A 6,839-nucleotide genomic window follows, 5' to 3' on the forward strand; every position below is an offset into this window, starting at 1 on the left:
AAGTCAAAAGGGCAACTGAATGGAATTAAGCTTTGTGGATAAAGCAGCTGTAGCAAAAATTCATTAGTTGAGAAACAATGTCTCCCCATTCCTTTCAGGAAGGGCCAGAGCGGGTACTGCTAACTTCTAAGTAGTCATGACTTCAGGGAATTCTCACAATACTTCCTGCTTGGCTTCCACCTTCAGGTAATCTCAAAGGTTATCAAAGCAACAAGTACAGGAATCCTTTTTAAGGCCTTCCCACTGAGGTGACCTTTGTTCCTCACTGTTTTGAAAACACGACCACCGTTGAGCATCTGCTGGCCAAATGCCCACAGCATGCGGTTGTTTACTAAATGCCAGGCTTATCCTAAGGTGAGACAAATCCTTTTGAACTCATTGTAGAGCTTACTTTTGGAAAAGAAAAGAGGGGACGAAAATCTGTAAGATCACACCTGTCCTCCTAATATTGAGCTGTGTCTCTTACTGAAGATCGAGAATAAGTGAGATGCTGTAGGGGATACCGTGGTAAACAGGTTTTATGACCGCCCTGGAATCTGGCATTCAGTTATCTCTCCCCTAAATACAGTGATATATAGGCTCCGTATCCTTACCCAAAATGCTTGGAATCTGAAGTGTTTTGATTTCAAATCTTTTTTAAAAAATTCCATTACCTATATGTGTAAATATGTACAGAATTAGATATAGATGGGATCCACAAACACAAAATGCATTTTGTTTCCTATATGCCTAATATACATATCATAAAAGTAATTTCATACAAAATATTTTATAATGTTATGACTGAAACAAAGTTTGTGTACTCCAAATCATCAGAAAGCAACTCATAATAATTTTGGAATATTTTCAGTATTGGAATTCTGGATAAGGGATGGTCAACATGTATTAAGCTATTGTAGCCCAGTATCTAAAAGCACATCTATTTGATAGTTAAAATATTGAGTGGTAGCTCCCATATCAGCGGAACAGTGAATCCACTCTGGATTCATCCAAATTGCTGAACTTAGATGGGGGATAGAGTTCAGCATCTGGATAGCTCTTTTAAATTCAATCCCTCTTCTAAGTTCAGCATCCTGGACAGTTCCCCCAAAGGCTAGTCTGAAGATATAGACATGCCTCTCGATAGTAAAGGAACTGGATTTTATTTTGTGGGGAGTAAGACATACAAACCATTTTCAAATGCTCCTGACATTAAGTCCAGTTGTGTCCAACTCTGGGGGTTGGTGCTCATCTGCATTTCTAAGCCGAAGAGCCGGAGTTGTCCGTAGACACCTCCAACGTAATGTGGCTGGCATGACTACATGGAGCTTCTTGCCATGCCAGCTATTATTTCCACATCCATCAGAGTCCACAATTTCCCTTTGCTCCCTGTGTTGCCTGAGGGAAAGGGAGAGTTACCGCTATCATTTCCTATACATATAAAATACATTAAACAAACTAATGAATGAATTTAACTTCAACACTTAACACTCTTTAGCCTTTTACACTAGATTATTATGGTGCCACTTTTGTAAATTGTGCTTTAATTGCCATGGGCTGCATCCTATGGAATCCTGAGCTTTGTATTTTGTAAATAGCAGGTCCTAGAATTCCATAGGATGAAACCAGGATAATTAAAATGGAATCATCCTGCTAAAATCATCTAATATGAAAGGACATGTTGGCATTGACTATTCCCTGGTGCCTTGACCTGTTGAACAGGATTAGGTTAGACAGAGAAATAATTTAACCCACTATAAAGCAAGGATGAGCACTTTTGGTGGGACTGGGGATGATATTCATCCCTCTAGACCAGTGATTCCCAACTTGTGGTCCATGAGCCACAAGTGATCCTCAAGAACCAAAATATGGTCCACGGCCTCACCATTACTACACCATTGCAACGAGAGCAACTGGTCTCGCAAAACCCTCTTATAACCCTGAGGCAACAGAGATGTCGGGAGGGGAGAGGCTGGCTGTCCATGAAAGGCATGACAACAAGCCTCCTGACTGCTGCTTCTTCTCCTCCCTCCCCATGAGTGGAGCCGTTCGATGTGGCACCTAGAATTGGGAACACCTTGGTGTCTTCATTTTTAGGCCTGTTCCTGGGGTTATTTGGGGTGCTGAATCAGCTCTAGATTTTTAAATATTGTTTTCTGTGAGCAAGCAGATGGCAACTACTGGATGACACATATTCTGTATCAGAAACTAGAGCTGATGTGGTCTATCCAATGCAATTTTCTGAATCAGCACCCCAGATAACCAAACCGAATCTGAAGTTGACCAAAAACTGATTTGTAACCCTTTTGGTACTAATGTTGGAGAGTGGTTCCTGGTCAAGTGGTCCATGGTTAAGTGGTCGTTGGTCAAAAAAAGGATGGAACCACTGCTCTAGACCAGGGGTTCCCAAACTTTTTCAGCCACAGAGCCCTTTTTAAAGCAAAAGTTTTTTGTTGAGCCCTAAGAAATATAGTTAACCACCAGCCTTGAAATACTTTGGCACTGACAACTAGAAAATGAAACCACCCTTCACATTTTATTACTATTAAACATATTTGCATCCTTCCCTATAGCCAAGGATTTCAAGTTAGCATTCAAATGAAATCAATTATAGCAATTTAAAATAGCGTTTCTTAAAAAAGAGTCTAAAATAGTATTGAACTAATCAACAAGTAAGTGAAAGCAAGGAAAACTACTGTGGCTCAGGTGAAAATGAGGTGATGATTATAGACAAGAAGTCATTCATGCCCTTCTGCTAACTGTGTCACAAGCAAAGCTGCAGCCTATTTGGTTCCGGCGCTTGCTTTCCTTCCACCTTGCTGTCACCTTTGCTCTCCCTCTGCACATCTCTGCCATGGCTTTGTGTATAAGGGGACCTTGCCTTGTCCCTCCTGTCATTCATGCTGCAGGTATGGCACAGATGAGTGTCACAGTTCACAGTCAGAGGCAGTGAGATCCTGCTTTCTCTGCAAGCCAGCAGTGATGCCAGCTCCCCCACCCCCTGGGGTGCTTTTTTTTGAGTGGCATTCAGCGGTGGTATTTCCGCTCGAGTTCACTACCTTTTCGCACCAGGGCCTCGTGTATCACTTCTTTACTCTGCTTGTTCCAAGGACTCCACTGATGCTGAAAGAGCAGGTTGATTGACACATGTCCTGCCCATGGGCATCTTATTTGGGAAATTGGAAGGCTTTGCCCTCTGACTCCCTCCCTTTTCTCCTGGCTGCTACAATTCAGAAACACTTCGATATATCAAAGTGTGACAAACACTCGCATGGGGCACAGCTTGTGGAAATAGGTCTTGACAGTTTCCTTCTGAAAGAGGCAAGAAGCATGCAAAAATTGATGGTGCCACTTTCTGTCTTGGGAAAAGCTGAGATGGATTGGTAAAAGATATATATACTTTTTGCTAAGGGTGCATCCCAGCAACTAGAAAATGGTTTACACATGACTTTACATCGAGATACAACTCTAATTCCAACTCCAGAAGTCCTAGTTGCTGCCTGAAATTGCATAAAAAGGTAGGCATTTTAAGGAAAGTTATGTGTGAAAGTGGAACAACAATAATTTTGTCGGCTATGAAGCTATGTGCCTATGAAGATGGTGCAATAGAGATAAATGCCTCCTCTGACCATCTTAGAGTTCAGGCTAACTCATATGAGAAGATATGTTCCTTTAGACAGTATGGACCTGCAACAGGACCTGGACTTGGGTCTCAACTTGTATACAAGCTCCAAAATCTATCCAAAACAGCTTGATTTCGGTCCCGGAATTTCATCCCATGGGGTAAGTAAAGCATTTAGGATCGTTGTGCTTCCCTTAAGTTTGCTATGCCCCATTTTGAAATGAAACAGATAATTTTCCTACCCTCCTCACACAGTTTACCTTTTTCCACTTTCCTTTCTAATTATCCATTTGCCCTCTCATCACATGGGAGACATATTTCTCCTCCCGATTTCTCCTCCCGTTTTCTTTGGAGATTACAATTTGTCTTTATAAGTACATATAGCTCTCAATTTAAAAGGTAAGTCTATTTATTTTATGCTTTAAGAGAGATATAAATTATCCTTCCTACTCAGTCCCAAAACAGTAATGGCGGAAGAAAGAAAACAATACTGCCCATCTTGGTTCCTCCCTCCATGATGATGTTATCATTATGTTTACAGGTGGGCAAGGGGGAATTCCCATCACACGTTAAATTGGGTGTTTTTACCCATCTTTTTGCAAGGAATTGAAAAAGAAGTCAATTACCAATAGACTCAGGAAATGTAGGAAAAAATCACACTTTAGAAATGGTGAAATATCTGGAATCCATTGTATGAACTTGCATCATGCATGGAGGAGGAGTTGTTTAAAGCTACGGACAATGCAATTGCTGTTGCCCACTTTTGGTCTAAAACTATTTAGCTGTTTGTGATTCCTTTATTTTATCGCTTTTAAACTTATTTATTATGCAATGCTTTTGACATAAAATAAATAAATCATGTGATAAGCTCAGTCAGTAGCCATTTCTTAAATGTGTAGAAACACTTATTTTATTGTGTGTGATGAAGTCCTTAATTTAGGATTCATCTCCATCTATATGCCTAATTTGTATGTATAGTAAAATCCCTTATCCATGGACAATAAGTTCTTTATAAAAACCATGAATACAGTAGAGTCTCACTTATCCAACACTCGCTTATCCAACGTTCTGGATTATCCAATGCATTTTTGTAGTCAATGGTTTCAATACATCGTGATATTTTGGTGCTAAATTTGTAAATACAGTAACTACTACATAGCATTACTGCGTATTGAACTACTTTTTCTGTCAAATATGTTATTAAACATGATGTTTTGGTGCTTAATTTGTAAAATCATAACTTAATTTGATGTGTAATAGGCTTTTCCTTAATCCCTCCTTATTATCCAACATATTCGCTTATCCAACGTTCTGCCGGCCTGTTTATGTTGGATAAGTGAGACTCTACTGTACCTGAAAACATGGATAGTATAACCCTATATTTTCAGACTGCGATTGACTATTTAAACTTTACCCACTAAGTGTAAGAAGGTCCAACAAAAATATAGCGTTTGGTACAGAGTCAAAGGGGGCTTGGAAACAATGCTTCTTGTGGTCAGGAAGAATCCCTCACTAATTTACCTGCTACAAATCTAATTCCAACTTTCATTTTGTCATTTCTTCAGGAATGTGTACAAGTGCTTTAAGGCAGGAAGTCAATTTCCATCCCAAACATACCACAGAGTCATGCTGTAGGACCAAGCAATGTTCACAAATATTGGGAACGGAAACCGCAGAGTGATCCCATGATGAAGGGGCTCTTACTGTCCACTTCTTCAGGCAGGATTTCTGCCATTGCTTCATAGACCCTTATGACCCACACCTGTAGGAAAGTGCATTTGGCCTGGCTAACAATGGTCTGTCCATTTCTGGCACGTACGTAATGGATCACATTGATTCCTGCTCCCTGTTTCTTGGTTGCGACAAATCCATGTGGTAAAGCTCTTCACAACAGCCTCTGTGTCATTTTCTTGATATATGTTTTGGTGTATGGCAACAGTAATCAAACATACATTTTAACTGCTAGTTCGTTAGAGTGATAATTACAAGCCAAGGGTTAGTGAGAAGCTCATTATAGTGAGTGATTAGGCAGATAATGTTAGCAATTAGCAGGATGGTGTGAGAAGCCCAGTACAGTGTGGTAGAACAATCTAAGAAGAGGGGATCCATACTGGAAATTAATATTCTGCAAAAGGAGATGGGAATGGTGTCTGCTCCATCAATTTTGTGTGTCATATCCAAGATCTTAAGAGCCCCAAGGAACATTATATGCATATTAAACAAATAAGTAGTGGTGGAGGCTCCTTCTTTGGAGGCTTTTAAGCAGAGGCTGGATGGCCATCTGTCAGGGGTGCTTTGAATGAGATTTTCCTGCTTCTTGCAGGGGGTTGGATTGGATGGCCTGTGAGGTCTCTTCCAACTCTACGATTCAATGATTCTAAGTAAATAAATATACAATAGAGTCTCACTTATCCAAGCTAAACGGGCCGGCAGAAGCTTGGATAAGCGAATATCTTGGATAACAAGGAGGGATTAAGGAAAAGCCTATTAAACATCAAATTAGGTTATGATTTTACAAATTAAGCACCAAACCTTCATGTTATACAACAAATTTGACAGAAAAAGTAGTTCAATACGCAGTAATGTTATGTTGTAATTACTGTATTTACGAATTTAGCACCAAAATATCACAATATATTGAAAACATTGACTACAAAAATCGCTTGGATTATCCAGAGGCTTGGATTAGTGAGACTCTACTGTATTCAGTTTAGATAATATGGATTGTCTGCTTTGATTATCTGGATTATATGGTAGTGTAGAAGGGTCCATAGTAAACTCAAGCAAAAGCAAATGCTGAAGTCTCTCATAGGGTCTGTGTTCTTCCTCATGAAGAACTGGGCCCCTTCTGATTCTAAGCCCCCTTCCTCGTAGCTTACTAAAATCTCACATTTTCTGCTTTGAACTGGAATATATGGCAGTGTGGACTCACTCAGATAACCCAGTTCAAAAGAGATATTGTGGGATTCTCTGCCTTGATATTTTAGGTTATATGGTTGTGTGGAAGGGTCCTAAACTAATTAATATGCTTCTCCTATTGAGTTGGAAGGGACCCCCAAGGGCCATCCATTTAGGGATTTCTTCCCAGCCCAGCACAGATTCACTTACTTGTATTGAAGTATCAGTCAGTCCTCCCTATTTGCAGATTCAACCATTTCTTGGAACACTGGCTGGATGCTGCTACCGAGGAACAAGTCTCTTCCCTATCCTGATTGGGGATTTCTGATGTGAGCAGAAT

This window comes from Anolis carolinensis, chromosome 1 (assembly GCF_035594765.1).
Source record: "Anolis carolinensis isolate JA03-04 chromosome 1, rAnoCar3.1.pri, whole genome shotgun sequence".
Taxonomy (NCBI): domain Eukaryota; kingdom Metazoa; phylum Chordata; class Lepidosauria; order Squamata; family Dactyloidae; genus Anolis; species Anolis carolinensis.